Raw genomic sequence first — 19,683 nt, forward strand, 5'->3', positions numbered from 1 at the left:
TACCTTCTCCTCATTTCAAAAAGCAGATCTCCTTGATGGCACCAACTCAGAATTTAAGACTTGCAGAACACAGTTCAGACCAGGCAGATTTGCTCAGTGCATCTGAAGGAACAGAATAAAAATGGGCTGTTTTTGCAATCAGCTGGGTCAGATTCCTTAGCAGCCAAGTGTGTTCATATTTTTCTTTCCATAATATAATTTATGAAGTTTTTAGAATAACAGATAATGAAATATCTACTTCACTATAGTTCGGAAAGGAACGAGTTCCAGCTCCACAATCGCCAAACTTGTTTCATACAGCATTTCTTCTCGCAGCAGCCTGCTTACAGCTCGCTGGTCAGTGACCTGCTTCTCACTCCCGTTTCCTGACGGCACTGAACAGTCTCAGGGTGTGCAAAGCTTCACGTAACCAGCAGCCCCCTGCACAAACGCGCAGTTAAGCTCAGCAGTCCCTTCTCAGGGTTAACACAGCATGTTCATACGCGACTCGGTTCTCGGTCTCAGTGTCACCACCTACTGATCAACTGATGACAGCAGAAATGAAGACTGCTGAGGAGTGAAAATTTTGGTAATAATAAAAATGATTAAATGGAACACTAAAGGGAAAAAGAAAGTTCCTTTTATTTTAGCAGTTTAAATTGAAGGTGATGCAGGAGCATTCAGCAGAAAAGGTCATTAAATGAAAACGGTGAAGCCATTTTGCAGGTTTACCTCTTTTTCTAGGGCGTTTTACCAGATGATCATAACACGAGACAGTGACAAATGCTTCCAGCTGAGATAAGACATGTGGGTCATGCTGACTTAGCAGCATTATAAACCGCTGTTGGGGATAACACCGGTTCTCTGTGAGGTAATTTACCTTTGGATGAAAAGATAAGTGTGAATTAACAGGGAAGGGTCTGAAACATCTGAGCTGTGTTATTGATCTACTAAAGACCTAGATAAGTCACAGAGAAACTAATGCTTGCTTTGCTTGAGATTAGCTGCTAAATCTGCTATCCCATCCATCACTAAAGGGCTATTGCTGCTAAGAAAATCTTAGCACTAATTTTTGATTATTTTTTTATTCATTATCCTGCAAGAGTGGGGAAATGGCAGCAGTAGGCAGAAATGATCTTTTACTTACGATATTATGGACTGTAAACAAAAATATTACAAGGAACAAAAATACTCAATGCTTCAAATGTGCTCAACAAAAATACAGCTGTACCTGATGAGAAAAATGTGGTGTTGATAAATATTTAGCTGTAGTACTGAATTTTCAAAGAATAAAGAGAATAAATGGAGTGTCTCAGGCCAGGAAGGATGTTTGTGCAAAGGACTTGAACTGAAATTAGTCTGTTAGGGGCACCATGTTCTTTGCTTTGTTTTGGGGCTTCCATTTCTGCTCAGTTCTACAGGTCAGGAGTAAAAGCTGTGAGCTATGTGTCTAGAGGCTGTCGTGACTAAAATTATTAGAATGAATTTACATCCAACAGCATTGTATAGCATGTATTTCTTGGTAAACTCAGAGTTCTTAACATTTCCTATTACTGATCTGTTTAAGTTTATAAAGTATCCACCTGCTCCTCTGAGGAGACACGCTGTTTTTAACAACTGAATTCCAAAGATCACAGATTAATTTTACTCTACAGTGACATTACACTCCAATGTTTCTTACAGAGGGTATTTTTGCTGGTTAGACATGAAATAATTGTTATTTCCATTAAAAGGGCAGGATAACACCAGAATAGACTCCTTAGGTAGTTTGTAGAGAGGATCTTTAAAAATAAAAATTGTGATGTAGTGCAACTACACTAGATTCTACTTCTGTGCAGGCAGAAGGATTAGACAGCCCCTTCCAGGCTTAAGTGTTGACAAAATCATTTTTCATCCCACAATCTCTTACCTCCACACAATTCTTTGTCATTTCTTTGTTTCCACATTAACGATGCCAGAAACATAAGTGCTTCTTTAAACATGCAGCCCAAACTCATCTGACACTGTAAAACAAAAGCAGGGCATTAGGACACTATTTCATCACTCATTTTCAGATTTCTCTGCAGCCACCATTCAGCCTTTCAGGATTTGTTCAGTGTCAAGATGGGTCAAGCCAGAGGTGCCTTAGGCTCTCTGATTATTTCTTTCATATTTTCTTTGGGTGCTTCTGTTTCTGTCCCACTCCTATTACTTCAACTAATACCAAGTTTGTGGCTTTCTGCATCCCTCCCATCGATCAACATTATTTACATTGTTTAGTAATTTATGTGTGTCCTATATTTTCTGTAGTTTCTTATTATTTCCCTACTTTAACCTATACTGCAGTTCAATTGCTTCTTATAAGTAACCTGGAAAAAAAAAAAGCATCAATCAACATCAACCAGGCTTTGTACAGCGTCCAACATCCATTCAGCGAGCTAGGAAATGAGCTTTTATAGCACACAGCAAAGTCTGAGCTTTCTTGGCAGCTGGCTGTCTGGCTAGTAGATCTGCTTGCGTTACAGAACAGGGTATTTCTCCTGTGCATTTGGCACAACTTTGCTAGCATTCAGTGATCAAAAAACAGTTAGAGAGCCACGTCCACCATGCTCTTTTTAATCCAAGTAGCAAACATTGGGGAGAATACAAGTTGCAATTATCAGGCTTTCTCTTTCACTAGTAACGTTTTTATGGGGTTTTTTTAAGCAAACGTTCTAGGCAGAGCAAATATAGTTGTTCTATGTAAAGAATGTTGTAAAACCATCGCTAAAATATTTGTGGTTTGTGCAGCAAGAGCTTTATCCACTTACCAATCATAATCAAACTCCTGTCCCCTGTGAAAAAGGACAGAGATCATGAATTCAAGCAAAAGTACTGAGTTTTTTCCTAAGAAAATGAGCAGTGGTGACTTTTAGTTGAAAATCTAAATGTTTATGGGGGTATGAAAGTTCTGTTTGTGGAAGCTTTTCAAAAAAGTCACATTTCTTTAATCAGATTTTTACATGTGAGTGATTTAATTACTTGTCAGAAAGCACCCCTCAAGGCAACAAGCTCCACTTGTAGCTTTTATTTTGGAAGCAGAAAGATTACATGCAGACTTACAGTCTTCCTACTCTATTCTATCCTCGACTTTCCTGTGGGGGTTTAGAGGAGGCATCTGAGCAACCAGCCTGCAATGGCTCATCTGCCAAAGTGCCCAACTGAATGGGGCAAAGCAAGCGTGTCGGAGGGAAACCAGTCATCGCCCCTGACCCGGCAATCATCACCTCCACTGATTTTGGCTGTCATTTAAGCACTTTGACCTGGTCATGGTTTCCTCTTCAGCATTTTGTATGCAATGCCATCAGAACGTGCACCTGTGGAAGGAAGATTTATAATTTCCAAGGCCAAAGGAGATCTTGAGAAAAAACTGTTAAGTATATTAAGCTTTATTCTTCTTTTCCCTTTAGCAGCACCCATAGAAAAGTATACACCAACTAACAGGGTGAGATGCCATATGCTTCCTGGACCGCCTACTCCCTTGGAAGCACCAAGCCCAGGTGTTAGTATATATTCTAACTTGAGTGCGAAAGAGAGCACCAAGAAACACGCTTAGAAGAAAGTGGAACTCCTTTCATTTCTGCAAGGTACCACCAAACACAATTAATTCCAAAGAGTTCAGTTTAACATTTGTGAATAATTAAAAAGCTGAGGAGCTCCAAAGGGGAGCTCAGCAAAGAGTGGAATACTAAGAAGAAAGATGCCATTTTTAAACAACAGAGTGCTTAACAAACTAATCCGTAACCATATCCTTAAGCCAACCAACAGAAAGGACAACTGAAGGGCAACAGCAGAAAACAAACATCAGACCCAGAAAGGGCTGAGAGCAATGCGAAAGTAATTCTGCTGCCTGCGTCCGTCTCTTACACGGGCACTTCATCCCACCCGTCAGCCTCAGCAGAGCCCCGTGACGAGCCCCGGGCTGGCAAAGACTGCTTCCCAGCCCCACATGGGCATGTGTCTGGAGGAGTCCCGAGGCATGTTTAGTAAAATCCCTGATGTTTTATTCAAGAGCCTTTAGAGAGGAGAAAAGCACACAGTGGTTAATGATACATTTCACTGCTGATAAAACAGCAATTCTGTGCCGCAAAAAAAAACAATTCACCAGTGAACTGGTGAATTGCAGCTGTATTGCTACGAATCAGACAAAGCCGACAGATTTCTGTCTGTGAGGCGTTCCCAGTCTCCGACCGTGATTCACTGGCAGGGACCCTGCACACCAGGCCTGCCGAAAGGGCGCACTGATGCGGGACACAGCACAGCTGGGGGGGATCGCAGCACTGCCGGCGGCTGCGGAAGGGGCTTGAGAGCCCTCCTTGGGTGGCTGCAGCTCAGCCCCACACTTTGCCTCACACCGTGCTGCTCTGCACGCTGCGGACCCGTCATCCAAAAGCAGGGCTTACCCAGCCCCGAGAGCTGTGTCTGCCAGCCCGCAGATGGACCCTCACCAGCTCCTTCAGTCAAAGGCTTTCCCTCTGAGCAACACCCGATGGTAACTCATCTGTGCAGGAACCTTTGGCAACTTCTCCCCAAAGCAGCGTGCGCTCTCGCTTACACCTGCCTCTCGGCACTCGGCAGCAGCAAGGGGAACCAAAGATGCACAGTGTTTTTCCCCTAAGCAGATTATGAACAGGCAGTTCAGTCATCTGACCTCCCTCAAATCGTCATAATTATATTCCCATACACCCTCCTCTTAACTGTGACCTCCTTGGCACCCTGCAGAAACTCAAAGGTGCCTGCCCTGCAGGCGATGAGCGAGGGGCCCGTGCCACACTGCAGGCAGCTGCTGCTCAGGGTCGCAACTGGCACAATTTTACCTAAATGGCTTTGCTGTGCACCAGTCCCTGTGTCTGCTTCGAAAACTGTTAATGTAGGCCAAGCTCGTTCTTAGTACTGAGATGATCACAGAGGTGGCACAGAAGCACCAGTTGATTTTGATCTCAGAGCTACTCTAGGAAAGCAGGGCCCTTCTCCATGTCTCCATAGAGAAGGAGATTTAATGACACCATAACTACTATTTTACTTGGAAGGTGATAGGAGGATAAGGGAGAAAGTCCTCTTGTTTCACTAAGAAAATTTCAGGTCACCATACAGAACCATAAAAAGTAAAAAAAGACATGATCACAAAAGGACTTCTACCAGTAAGCAACATCTGCTTCCCATTTGAAATCTTAAGACAAGCTGCTTACTTGAAATCAGAAAACAATGCGCACACATGTACTGTAAGAACTAACTATAGAGTCTGGCTGTGTGTTTATGCCTTGCACAATAAGCAAATGTAGTTTTGAAATAAACAGTTGCACTGAAATTATATTTCTACAATTTAGAAATCAAACCTAATCTAATTTGCTACAGCTGGACACCACCTGCAGAGTACTGTTTAAGCACTCTGAACATTACGCACTTATCTTTTAAATATTGATAATGCCATTTTTCATTTATGTGACATGAAGTCCCACAGGGAATAATTATGCTAATAAACCTTAATGATTCTTGCAAATAAATGATCAAACAAAATTGCTACTGTTGATTTATATTAATGGATGCCTTTAGGAGGAGATTTGTCAGGATGTGCTGTGTCTTGAATCCCAATTCATCTTATTTAGCAGAAGAATGTACATAGTTTGTAAAACAGATTAAGCGTTTCAAATATAATGCGTTCATGGAGTTTCTGCAGTTCACAACATTCAAGCGTTATCATCTTGCCTTATGGCAAATCTGCATTAAACAGCTTCTTTGTATACAACTTTCTTTAGTCCTTTTTTTCCCCTCCTCTTGTCCCTCGTGGCTAAAAAAAGTCTTCCTTTTGAAGATCTCTAACTTAACCTTTCTGTTACTCATGTAAGAATCGGTGATCATTCTGCTGTCCTAACAGATGAACATCACTGTTGAACACCTTTGCTTTTGCTGCAATCAGTCTAGAAACGTTTCTGGTGCTTTAGTAAGGGCACATCACCCGAAGCTCATGACCTACAGAGTTTTATAGGATACATCAAGGTAAGCAGTTTCTACTTTTCTTCTACTGTTGGCTATGCTGGAAATCTCCACTCTCCACCCATCTATACTGTTGACATTTTAACCAAGTTCATCTGCAAAACATTTCACATGAGCTTGCCTTTTAGAGAATACATACGTTTGAAAGCAATATCAATGTGCTTCTTTTACTCTCGATTATAGGGCAGGACATATTTTTGAAGTGTCACAGGAGAGGAAGCTAAGGAAATAACAGCAGAAGGAACTTTAAAGTTATGAATTTAAACTTTAGTGGAGCTAGAAGAAGAGAATAAGCACACACTTCGTCTATTCAGCAAAACACATGCAAGTGCAAGGTGGTGGTGGGTCAGGCTTAGAGCCAGGCAGGCAGGGGAAGCAGAAACATGCTTTCCCTGCCTCGGCAATACTCGGTGCCCAGTGGTGAGAGTCGTACAAGTAGGCTTAATTCTTTGCTTGAACAACTGTGTTAAACTGATCGACTCCAACAGGATAACAGCAGAACAAAGTCACAGGATGTTTTTGCCCTTGAGGCAAATAATGCGGTTAAGTAATCAGTAATTTGCTGAAACTTCCACTCATCCAGAGATTTTTTTCATGATTTTTTTCCCCCTTTTTAAGTCCTCCTGCTTGTCCAAAAGTTCAGTTTCAAAGAAGAGCTAAATAGCCTACTAGGCAAATATTTTCCGTCTCATAATGTAACCAGTTCCCATGAAACATGATATTGCATCCACAAATTTGTTATTTCAAAGAGTTGGCATGAACCGATTTTACTTCTGACTGGATAATACAACCATGAAATCCAGCTGAAACACTAATTCACTCCATGCACAAAGAAACCAGTAATTGTAGCACAGGGATGAAGGTGTCTAATAATGCTCTAGAATAAACTGGTGGTTTGAATCACTTCTTCAAAGAGGAACATTCTTCAAAAGCCTGTCAGGTAAGGCTTTTCCTTTGCAAACCAGGGGCTAATGTTGCAGACCCTGAAAGCAATGGAAGTTCCAAACACTGAAGGGCTGCAATATTCAGGTTAATTTTCTTACAGTCTGTAGACTGAATCCTCAGATTTGTCAATTCCACTTCAAACATTGATATGAAAGTCTTCTGCAATTCAGAGCACCAATCCTGCACGTGATAGGGGAGTTTGCCAGTCCTGCATTTCTGTTAAAACAATGAGAAACTTCCAGACTCATTCTGTTCATCCCTTGCATGTGGGTTCTTTAATAGCTCTCCAAGCAACTAGCGGGGGAACATTTTAAATATGTAATTACCTTTTGTATGTGACAACAGCAAAGAGACTTCGAGTAATTACCGGGATTGGACACAGACTGAGGATTAAGCGTGCCTGAATTCTGGCTTTGTCTGTAATTTGCTGCATTCAGAAAACTATTTTATCTTACTGCCTTTTTGCACGCCAGCAACAATGCTTGTCATACTCACACAGCAGGACCATCATACGGATTAGTATTTTCATACCTGTACTGCATCTGAATGCATACATCACTACTTATTAAAGGCTACTACTATGCTACCAGGACACTCACTTTCCCAGGTGCATGATCATCATTCTCATCATCCTCTGCTCATTGCAAATTGTAAAGTAGTACTGGTTTCATGCTCATGATACAAGCTTTCCAGGAACAGGTGATGGCCCATTTTCCCAGAACATCCCTAGGATAGCTTGGGCTCTCAGAGACACCCAGAGCAGCGGGAAGCACCATGCTCCCAAGCCAAAGTGCTGTGCTGCAAGTCAGGAGCCTTAGTCCTCTCTCTGGAACTCTGTGCCCCAGTTTCTCTAACAACAGAATGGGAGTCACCCATGTACACTTCAGCACTTGCATATGTGTATATAACTGCACAGAACTGAGGGCCCAGCATGGGCTTCTAGCACTGAGGTAGCGGTAATGTTACATGGTGAGGAGTGACCAGGAACTGTGAGTAAAGAGCCTTGATTGTGACTTGAAGTCAAAGGGATTTTGCCACTGGCTTAAACAGGGTCACGATCTCACTCTGTTTTATGCAAGTCACTTATTGCTTAAAAAAAAATAAATCACTTCCCCCTTCAATATTACTTTTTGCTTTATCTTATAAATAACCATTTCCTGTCCCCATATCTATTCAGACATGTACTACAGAGATACAAATGTAGGTTAAGAAGCTCATTTTAGTATTTTCAGGGGGATTATCTCTACCCTCTTTCTTGTTTCTGTTACCTGTTCGGCATTTTCTTACCATCCCACAGGTGCTTGCTCTCCAAAGTGCGCTTTTGGGCATGCCTAATTCCTGGCCTCAATTTTTCTCTTCTTGCGAAGCATTTTTCAGGCCTTGCTTCACTTCACTTATGTGTGAGGACTATTGCTCTTCTTCCTCTCTATAGGGTGACTTCTCTGTCAATGAGTTTGGAGTGACATCTCTCATCAGGTGTCTTCAGGATCCAAGAGCTCTGCTGGGACCTGACTTCTGCAGACAGAATAAGCAAAAAGTGTGAATAACACAATGTCTGTGTTAAATGAGACTTTCTCATTACCCCTCCAACATAGAGACTCCTCTCTGCTTGGTTTTGTTTGGACGTGAGTGCTTGATCCGAGAATTTTTTGAATGATCACTTATAGCCTCAAAAAAGCATATGATGTGAAGCAGAGTAAATTGTCTGAATCAGTCTGTCTCCAGTGTGTTGTCATTTCTACTACAGATCTCTTTTATTCCTCCACCTTGGAATGCTGTTAAAAGCTCCTCTCTACCACTTGCACAGGGAAAGCCGTTATTCCTGAATTGTCTCGTCTCTTCCTTCCAGGTTGCTTTAAGATGCAGTGGTCAGCTGAATCCCTCTGCTCCCTGACTGACCTCACATGATTTCTAGGTGCTTGCTATTTATTTGAAATGCAGTCACCTATTCTCACACTCTCTGGCCAGACATGTCTGCTCTTATATACTGCAGATGTTCTAATTTAACATACTTGATCTTTAACAGTTAGTTCATGCAGTTTAGTTGAAATCTCTATATGAATTTATTTACATTTAGATAATGAAATATACACTTACACTTTGATTTTATGCACGTAAACTGAGATTCCCAATGGATGTCACTATAAATTTGCTAGGAATTCAAGCACATTCCTTAGTGCTTATACAGTGGATTGATTCTATTTTAACCCTCACCCATTTTTATCCTGTGTCTCCTAAATAATTCATGTTTATTGATTACTACTTAGAAGTGCCACTGCATTTCAACACCAGACTCTTCACTAGCAGCTGCATAAAACAAAATTACTGTTATCTAGACTGCAAGATGCACTTTCTAAATATTTTCCTCTTAAAAACCGACTTGAAAGGAACAATTCAATCTTACCTACTTGTTATATAATACGCCAGTTTCCTGAAGGACATAAATTTTTATTTTATATCGGGGAGGAGGAAGGGAGGGAGAAGGAAGAGGCAAGCCCTTTCTTCTTATGAATTTCAATATCTGAGAAACTGATTCTCTTTGCCTTCCAGGCAGCTTGTCAGCAAATACCCACCTTGCTTGGCTCCCAAGGACTAGCAAGTAATGGGAAAGCATCCAGTACTCTGCACACAGCCTGGGATGAGAACAGCATCCAACTGGTCCAGACCTAAGGTGTAGAAGGGAGTAATTCTGCACAAATCCTTCTCTGGACACCTTGAGCTTGAGGACACAAGCTTGAGTCCTTGTAGCAGCCTGTCTCCAACTGAAAGCAAGAAAACAAACAACAATATTTCAAACGTGCTTTCAAAGAGGGATGTGGAAGTTGAGACTATAAAGTGAGATATATCCTAAATAATATCTGATCCTAAATACCCAGTAGTCTTAGATGTAGAAGATCCACCTTCCATGCCCTCAACTGCATCAGATAGAGAATGTGTCCCTCTTTCCTGAAGAAGCAGTGAAACAAAAAAAAAAACCCCTAAGATGTTTTTCATCCCAAAATGTATGAAGTCCTCCCTAAATATTTCCTGGCCAGTCCTAGTTAGTGCTAAATGACTGTTAAGGTTATATATAGACTCTACTAAGCTGTATTTTATCTCAGATTTGAACAGTTTAAACTGATCTGAGTATAACCAGAAAAAATACTAGACACTTGTTGACATTTATTTTCTAAAAAATATTGCTAAAAATTTACAGTTCAGCAATAAAATAGGCAGAGCTTGCAAGTAAATGATATAATAATAATAATAATAATGCTAAACATAAGCTTACTCATGTCATACTGTAAAGGCAAACAAGGAATGGTAGAAACATTAAAAAAAAGACAAGAATAACAATACCAGTACTGAACCCCACATTTTCGCCATCTCAACCTACATCCCAAAGATGTTTACTGTGTTACTTTTTATGCTATGTAGGTTTCATTGAAACGAAGTTTTGAACCTGTTCTAGTTGGAAATCTTCTAACTGTAAGTAGACGCAGTAACTAAGATGCTTAAACATAAAGCCATGAAATAACATGACATTCATGACATGCATCCAAGCTTTCCTGTACGTCTCTTTCAAGTATTATTTTTATTGTTGATACCCTGGAAACAGCAACATTTTTAAAATAGGTCAAGTAAGTTTTAACCTTAATAAATTAAAGAATTAACATATTTATAGCACGCCATAATGTTGTTCAGGTGGAGGAGCTCACTCTCATACCTTCTCCAGGACTGACAGAGGAAAGGGGAGGGTATCCCCAGTGCTGCAGGGGGGTTTAGTACCATTCTCACAGGAGTCACGTGGAGCAGCCACGTTTTGGCTGCGCTTTGCCCAGGGTGTGAAAGCCACACTGTACAAACACTGATTTACCAAGGACAGAAAGGGAAAATGAGCTTTTGCGCCTGTTTGCATCAGACTGGGAGAGGATCTCAGCCCAGGGAGGGCTACTTCCATTGAAGCAAACCAGAACTTGAAATAGCGCCGTCACAGCAGAACGACGTTTCCAGATACCACGCTCACGACTACAATTGTGCACGATGACCTGGCCCCAGACTTCTTCACAACTTTCTTTTCCAACAATAACATACCACGCCTTCACAGGCGCTTGTCATTCACAGATCTGAAAGCAGAAGGCTGCACTGATTATAGCTCTCTGAATTCAGTACCGCTTAGGTCTGACTGGAGATGACCAAAGTGAGTATTTTCCTACAGAGTTTATTTTTAAAAGATGACTTTTGAAGTACACTGTTAGAAGACACTAAAATACACTATAGGCCTTGGCTTATTTTAAGAGTTTGCTATACTCTGCACTTCCTTTAACTTCGAAATATCAGAAGTGCCTTGTTTCCCTGGTCAAGTTTCTCTATGACTCACCATTTCCATAACTTCAGCCTCACATTCATGAATCCACCAAGGCTACTGAATATTTATCAGATTTTGGACATTTCTTTTTTTTTTTTTTGGCCAAGATTTGCATTTGAATAAATAACAACAAAAGAAAGAGCTGAAAAGAGTCTTCCAGAACTCCCTTTCCCCCATGTTACTTCTTTCAACTTTTGTACCATCACTGCAGTCATTGTCTACCAAATCTTCCCAGGCAGACAGAGAATATATTACTGCTGCAAAAACCAAGATGCAGTTTAGGAACAATAACTGCATGTGATTACGTGAGTTTACAACATGCATATTGTTATGATACTTGTAGATTTTTATTACTACTATTAAAAAGTCTACAATATTTCATTAAATTAACATTGAATTTGCTGTTTATCATTTTTTTGTGATTTTATTTGACTTCTTTTCCTAGAAGATGCTCTACCAGAAAATGCAAATTTATCTTCAATTCATTTAAAATTAGCTTCTCAGCATAATATTTTTCTATCCTCTCCCTGGGCAATAGTGACTCTTCACACAAGAGTGTCTTCTGGCAGCATTCCCTCCCCATTTTGTTACAAATGCCACCAACGAGGACCTGCCACCCTCTTTGGTGCCAACAGAACCAAGATGTTTCTGTTGGGCTGGCTCCAACAAAGGTGCAAATCAGAGCTTTTGTGTGTTAGTTCCTTCAAGCAACAAAGAAGCAGCACCAAGATGTCGCCTGCCTACTCTTTGCATAGGCTCTCCCTTTCCCACAGGCACCCCTACAACACCTCAAACATCCACAGAGCAGCGAATAAGCTCACGAACAGAGAAACGGAGACTTTTGCTGCTAATGGAAATAGTTGCTCAGGACACAAATAGTGTTAGGAAAAGCTCTGAATCAGTTTTCCCTTCATCCCCACTCAGTAATGCAGAGAAAGGGAAGATGTAAATACACTGATGGGGAGGGAATTAAAAAAAAAAGCAGCAGCAATCTCAGGAGCTCAAAGCTGCTTCTGAGGGTCTGAAGGAGAACAGGCCAATCTCTGCTAAATGTCCACTAACCTCAGAAACAATTGAAATCGTCCTCCTCTCCAGAGCACTTCTCAAACTCCACAAAGAAACAAACAGGAGCAATCCAAGCTCCTCTCTCCCCTCCCCATGTCATGCCTGAGGAAACCTCAGGGAAACCTGCCAGGGAAAGGGCAGCACCAGATGATGCATCAGAGGCATTTGGGTGCGTGGTACCTCATACTAAGCCACACTTGTAAACAGAAGGTTTCAAGGGCAAGTTTTCCATTTGTAAGGGATTTTTTGGCCTTGCTATTACCGTGATGTGTTTAGAGGGTCAAGGACAGCACAGCAACGACGTACAATGCCACAGCTAGGGGAACAGGATGTCTGTAAGAACAAGAAAATCTCTCCCTTTGCTGGAGGTTTGCTGGTTATTACACTGGTCCCACTAACACAGCTACAGTTGCTAAACTGCATTGCAAGAATATTAATTGTTTTTTTTAGTACTGCTCTTCTATGCTAGCAATTACTGTAAGTTACAGAAAGGTGTAACAAAACCTCCACAGAGAAAGGCTTTATCTGCTCCATTCCCAAGTGGGCATCGTGAAGAAGTTCAGCAACTTCCAGACCATCACACTGCATCTGTTCTGGTGGCGAGTGCTAATGCCCAGAGTCTCCCCTTTATACATTTACTGGAACTAATCCGTACTTTTCTCAAGTCAGAGCAATTTCCTGTCCTGAGGAAAAAGTGTGTTCTCATTCTAAATCCGCTTTAACGATCATGCTTACCCCATTCCACTGAGACTGTTCAGAAGGAAGAGGCTCTAATCTATTTAGCTTCATGGAGGGTTTCTCTCTGACACGTGCTCTCCTAATAGACCATTTATCAGGATGAAGGGTGCTCCCCAGAGAGTGCAGACAGCAGGACAGGCCTAGCCTGAGTGACAGTCTGTCCAGCAGAGATTGACTTTAATGAAGCACAGAATAAACAGGAAGATTAAGAGAGTGCAAAAATCAGTGACAAGTTTTGAGTTCACCTGGGCAGCTCACTGTGCAGTACAGATCTGTCATTGAGTTATAAATGTTATATATCTGTTTGGTTGCTAAGGATCACACGTAACACACAGAAAATCCGCACGCTTTACAAGAGAAAGCTTTCCCCTTGATTCTCACCCTTGTGAGAGACAATCTGCTTTAAACCCAGAAACACTCACAAGTTGTAGGTGGACGGGACTCTGGTGGTTGTCTGCTCCAACCCCTGCTCAGACCTGGCACAGTTTCTACAATGTTGTTCTGGGTTTCAGGGCTCTGGGATTTTTTTAAGTAATTCCTTTTCAGATGATAATCTTTTGTAGATATTCAATCATGGAATTTCCTTCTCTGCAATAGAAATCCAGTGACAGTGTGGACATACTGTATCTTAGCAAAGTTGAGACTGTAGCATCTCCATTTGAGCCTGAAGTGCTGTTACTGCCAATGGATAGAAGCAGGTATGTCTGCCAGTTATAAATGTCTGCCTCAGAGTGGGATCATGTCGGCGTCTCTCTCCACTGGCTGTTAAAGGAAAAAGATCAAATCAGATACAGACATCTTTGGACAATGAACCTTCACCCAAAAACATCAGGCACGTAGCCCTGAGGTGTAGCCAAGTCTCATTCTTCATTCTGACAAGTGTGACTCTTCAGACACCTCTCCAACATCGTCATACTTATTTCTTTTGCTGGACTCTGATAGAAATTGATAAATGGAGGCTGAGACTGAGGCTATGAATGGAGAGAAGTTTTTCACCCAGTGATAACGAGCTACAAATGTGGAAAGGAACCTTACTACTACAACACCTCACAGTTAGAGAAGCCTGATGACAGTGTAGGCATCTACTACCAGCAAGTAAGACTCATGTAAAATCTTCTTGCCTCTGGATGATCTGCTGAATTTAAATAAATCATTTTGGTAAAGCAAAGAAAGCAATCATTCTTCTTTCTGCAGATGCTAGTATTGAAGAGAACTCAGAATACTGGCAGCATACTTTATACCCAGAAAAGCGAATGGGAGGTTTAGCTCTAGTTTCTAGGGCAGCAGAATTAAGCCACTGTTAACTAATCCCAAACAGTTTTGTTCATGCAGGTCAGACAAACTCTTTACCAAACCAAAGAGTGGAAGCTTCCAAACAGAACAACTACAGCACACACTCTTGCTGCAAAATCTTAGGAGCACCTGTAGTATTTGACATAAAGTGGCTACATGACTATATAAAATCAGTTTTATAGATGCTGTTCTAGAGTTCACGCTGTCTGGTTTATTTCCCTGTAAAATTTTTGCTTTGCCTGCACTAGTACTCACATATGACATGTACAGACAATGGCTGCTCTATTGTATAGACTTCTATGGGTTTTTTTCTTCAAAGTAGCGTATATAAGGTCTTTCTGTGAGTACGAGAATTGAAGTTATATGAGAAATGAGCAATACAAAACATGTAATCTTAGATGTTTCAGGATGCACATCAGCTTGTGTCGCAATTATACACTGCCGACAGATGATGGCACCAAAATTCAATCTGTAAGCAAACGCTCCTAGATAACTGATGGATTGCTTGCACAAATACATTAAAAGAAATGCACTGAAATTTACCTAACTTAAACTATATAAAACAGACATAAACTAAGTAAAGGCTGGAATGTGCCTTTCAAAAAAAACCATCACCTTTCCCCTGCTTTCTCTTCCCCCATGTCTCAGACTTCAATCCTTAACCAGTAAACAAAGATTTTGCCTTTCAAAGTGTGCATAGCAAAATGAGACTCAGTCACAGTTTTACTTCTCAGTGATACTGTGGATGGATATTCATGTTACTGGAGTTGTAACACTTCCAGCCTTTGCTAATCGTACAGCAGTAAGCATTTTCTTAAATGCACAGATTAACTACAGCATCAGATGCACAATCATGAATGTGAAGCTCAAGAACGTACCAGCAATAGGCAAGCTGTACTTCCAAATCCATACATCATTTGGCTACTAGAAGTCACAAATGTACTACCCCTCCATGGATATTTTCATGAATTTCTTACTTCAATCTTTGTCAATTACTCTGGTTTGAACACCATCCGTTTTGGCTAGCACTTGAAAAACCATCTGGTATATAAATATTCATCAATTAATTTATGAGAACTATAGTCTCCTTTCACTGATTCTCAGGTAAACCTCACGTACAGATTTAAAATAGCAGAAGCAGTATATATGATTTAAGATTTGGTAATCTGATTAGTAATACTATTTCTAATGCAGATTGTACCTTAAAGTAGGAAGGAGGAAGGTGTTCAATAATTCAACAGGAAGTACAACAAATGAACACTTAGGTGGTTATGAATTTACCGGTCTTTAGTCCTTGCAGAGGTTTAATGGAAGCTATGTTGCTTAATCTATGAAAAGCGTTTTCTATTTGCCATGTTAGCAGAACTATCATTAAAACTGTAATTTATTGTTGGAATGAGCCTCAAAAATCATATGCCCTAGCATCAGGTCCTGGAACCAATGGTCAGGGCAGCATTCTGTCCGTAGTATTATGCTCCGATATGCTCCAAGGAAGATAAAGAGGTCCATTAATTCTGAAAGGCCAAAACCCCAACAACTCTACTTGTTAGAAGTGTAATTAGTATGTTGAATTCTAGAGTCCAGAATAATGCTAGTGACTAAACAATTTTTAAAGGGTGGAACGCACTAATATTTCACAAAAGGTATTTGAAACTTGAAAAATACTCCAAAGCCTAACTATGGAATATAAAGAATAAAAGACTTTTTACACCCAACACATTCATATGTTGCTATTGCCAAAATAATTCCATTAATATTTGAAAGCTTAAAACGGCACCTTCTGTGTTCAGAGATCACTGTGAAAGCAATTTCTATAAGCTGTCCACGTATTCTTTCTAGCTCATTCATTTACTGATAGGACTGTCATTTTTTGACAGACAGTAATGAAGGTATTAGTAGCCGTTTTACCCTGCTTTGTACATTTTATATACCTTTCCTCATTGAAGAATATTTTGACATATTATAACAAGACAACATCATTCTTTATGCTTGATGCACAGGTAACATCTTTATAGCAGTATGTGTTAAAAAAGAGCAAATATTTTTACTATTAGAAACTGTACACTCTGCTTTTATGGTATGACAGGAAAAGGCTTTATATGAGATGTCAAAATCTTCCTATTCAACTATGTAAATATGATTGAGTTTTACAGCATAGAAAATAAAAGCAAGATTCAAAACATACCTTCATTCTTCATACAGACTGTTTTAGGGTATTATTTTTTTTTGTAACACTGAACTTATCTGTACTGTTCCAAAATAAATCTTCTATCTGATTGATGCTTCTCCCTGTATATTTTGAGTATTACACCTTGGTCACTTGCTCAGGAAAGGTCCTGTAAATGAAAACATTGGAATGAAAATTAAGGAAATATTTTGTTTCTAGCTCTACTAAAAGTACGATATACGCTCTGCTTAATCTGATTTTCATTGAGGGCTAATTTTAGAAAGTTGCTTATTCTCCATGTTTCTGACTTTGATCCATTAAAACCCATCCTTTCTCCAACCTCTCACTGTAAACTTTTTACAGGATTTTTTGTTACCTAGGTAACAACAAGAAAATATATACACTGTATTTATACCATATATACCAAAACTATCAATCTGGGTTGGGCTTCTGCACGCAGCTGTAGTAGAAGTGAAAAAAGAAAATAAGGGTTGGAGTTAAAAAGCCAAAGTTGTACAGTTAAAATAGCAGCATGTTATTTCTAGTTTCTTAAGTAGCTAAAATTAAAAGCCAGGGCAGACTAGAACTGATTTTGTGCAAATGAAGTATTTTACATCTTTTCTCTGCATTACCGTTTTTCATCACAAGACCACTAGACCAATTACTAAATTACCAAAGTCTAACCCCCAATCCTTGTCAACAACTACAAGGACCTCAGCTTCATCTAAGCACTTTATCCCAAAAAGCCACCCTTGACTGACGAGCAAACAGCCTGCCAGCCTCATGTTCAGGCTGTAAAAGCAAATATGGCAGCCAGAGTCATCATGCCAGCAGGCCTTTCTTCCATCTATGTGGCAACACTGCTGGCACGGGAAGAGTGTTCGCAGAGAGATAGATAACACTGACTCATCTAGATTAAGTTATTCTTTTGCTCTCTGCTCACTGAAGGGGGAATTAAATGAGATACATACAAGTCTGACTTCCTACTAGAATTTAATTTGACCAGCATTGCAGCATGCATCTTCTGCCGATTAGATTCTCGGTGACTACATCTCAGCTAATCTTACACTTTTAATTGGTGTGCTAGATCTATTCTGTGACGATCCCTGTGGGGACCACAGTACAGTGGAGACTCACCAAGACGTCTTCAAATGGGCTGAGCGAGGTGTCACAAGGAACACAGTTGTGGCAGCCCAAGAGTTTCTATGGCTTAACAGCTCTGTCTCAGACTGTTCAACCACCTTCTCTCAGCTTTACCAATCACTGTGCCCAAGCCATTTTTGAGTTAACTCAAGTGCAAATACAAGGCTGGCATCCTGAACTGCCTGCACTGTAGATCAACCAAGGCAAACAAGACTGGTTCAATAGGAATCTCAATTAGACATCAGGTTAAAATACCTATTATTAACACATCCCATTAACACATCATTAGCAGAACAAAGGCTCTGGAAACAAATAATCTCTGAAGCAATATAATACCCACCCCATACCTGGCTAACCCCTCCCAGGAAAAAAATTAGCAAAGCCATGATTCCAGCTAATATAAATCAGAAGAGATTGACCGGAGGGGCAGGGAGGGAGCTTGTGACTGGTAGTAAAACACCAGACGTATAAATGGCATGAGTTCCTTCACTCCTGGAACATCGCTTAATGATGAGAGGATAAGGAAGATGAAAACCTCTGGAGGGGCTTCAAAAGGACATACCTTACTGGCCACATAATAAAAATTTTCTTTTGTTTTAAAGAAAAGCATGAGGATTACAGTGCTGTATTTATCTTTGGTCAGCTTTATATTCAAAACCAAAATCCCATGCTCTGTTTTTCTGGGACAAGTGTGTGTGTGTGCGCGCGCACACATTTTAGTAATTTATATAAAAGTTAATCCAGTGGTGTGATGAGAAATGCACATTACATTTAAATGAGCAGAGGGAATAACAAAGAAAACAGATGAATCCCATTACAGGTGTCTGTGAGGAAGAGAATATGGATGTGAAGCTCCAGTCTGAGAATTTTAACAGCTGTCAACATTAAAATACCCCAGTGGGAATTAGAAGAGTAAAGCCTTTAACAAATCTTGCAGGTTACTGATGTTTGGCCTGTGCATCCACAGAGGGTTGAAATTAATGGAGCAAGGTTTTAACTCAGCCAATGTGTTTAAGGTAATTTTGTGTTCTGGTGAATGTCGTCTTCATCATGCAGAATGAATTTCTGTCTTTTACTAAGAGAACTCTAGTAAATGTGTATTTTTAACCTTCTGAATGTTCACACCAATATATGCAAGCAGAGGACTAAAAGTACCATCTCACTCCTAAATGCAGAACAAGCAAGATTTAAATTGTAAGCTATCTGAAGAAATAAACTGGCAGCTTGCTCTTCACTTGCTTTTAGTTACAGCACTAGAAGGGTGAGCTAGGTTCAATAACAGAGCATACAGCAAAGTTCAGTCAACTTAATTTCTGTTACTTAGAAAAAAATGGAGATGCTCCTTAGGAAGCAGGTGTTTGCTTTGTTTGTAGAAATTCTCCTCACTATTATGAAAGCAGCAGTCTTTTTGCTACAATAATTAGAATCAAAACTATGACATCTGCAGTAGGATGGGCCTGAAGTCGCTCCTTCTGCTGGCTGCCCAGGGTACCCAAGAAGTGGAAGTGGAGGGGTGTGAGGGGGAGCCTGGCCAGCACACTCTGCTCCGGCTACAAAACACTAAAGCACAAGGAAGCCTAGAATAACAGTTAACTACCTCTTACCTCAGTAACCTGTCTTCTAAATCCAGTCTTCTACCTTTGAAAGAGACACAGAACTTTGGTTCAATCAAGTTATAAAATTCAGCAAAACATTCTGCATAGAAAGCTTACAAAACACCAGCCATATATACCTATATTGTGTGTCATAATCTGTTCCTATATTATAGGGACATTATAAGAGCAGTATAGTGTAGTAAATAGTTGTCTTTTGATTGACCTAAGGGCTTAGTTATTATAGATCTGTGTTCACGTAACTAGTCTTTACTCACAGCTTAGGTAAAAAGGGACTTTCTTGCCCTCCCCAGTTAGAAGAGCAAGGTTGACAAAGAATCATAATGTGTATACCTAAGCATCACCACCTATATAAATATATCAAAACTAATAGAAACCCT

The 19,683-nt window shown here is 40.3% G+C and overlaps 1 long non-coding RNA gene across 1 annotated transcript; it reads right to left on the reverse strand.

Moving 5' to 3' along the window:
- Positions 1-11: 11 nt before the first annotated feature.
- Positions 12-13,869, reverse strand: LOC147527851 (uncharacterized). The gene is made up of 5 exons (XR_015222549.1): positions 13,510-13,869; positions 9,510-9,698; positions 8,224-8,451; positions 1,889-1,982; positions 12-102 (listed from the first exon to the last, which is right to left on the reverse strand). It is a non-coding gene; the product is annotated as an uncharacterized LOC147527851 (long non-coding RNA).
- Between the last annotated feature and the right edge of the window lie 5,814 nt (positions 13,870-19,683).

This window comes from Tauraco erythrolophus, chromosome 14, assembly GCF_009769465.1.
Source record: "Tauraco erythrolophus isolate bTauEry1 chromosome 14, bTauEry1.pri, whole genome shotgun sequence".
NCBI lineage: Eukaryota > Metazoa > Chordata > Aves > Musophagiformes > Musophagidae > Tauraco > Tauraco erythrolophus.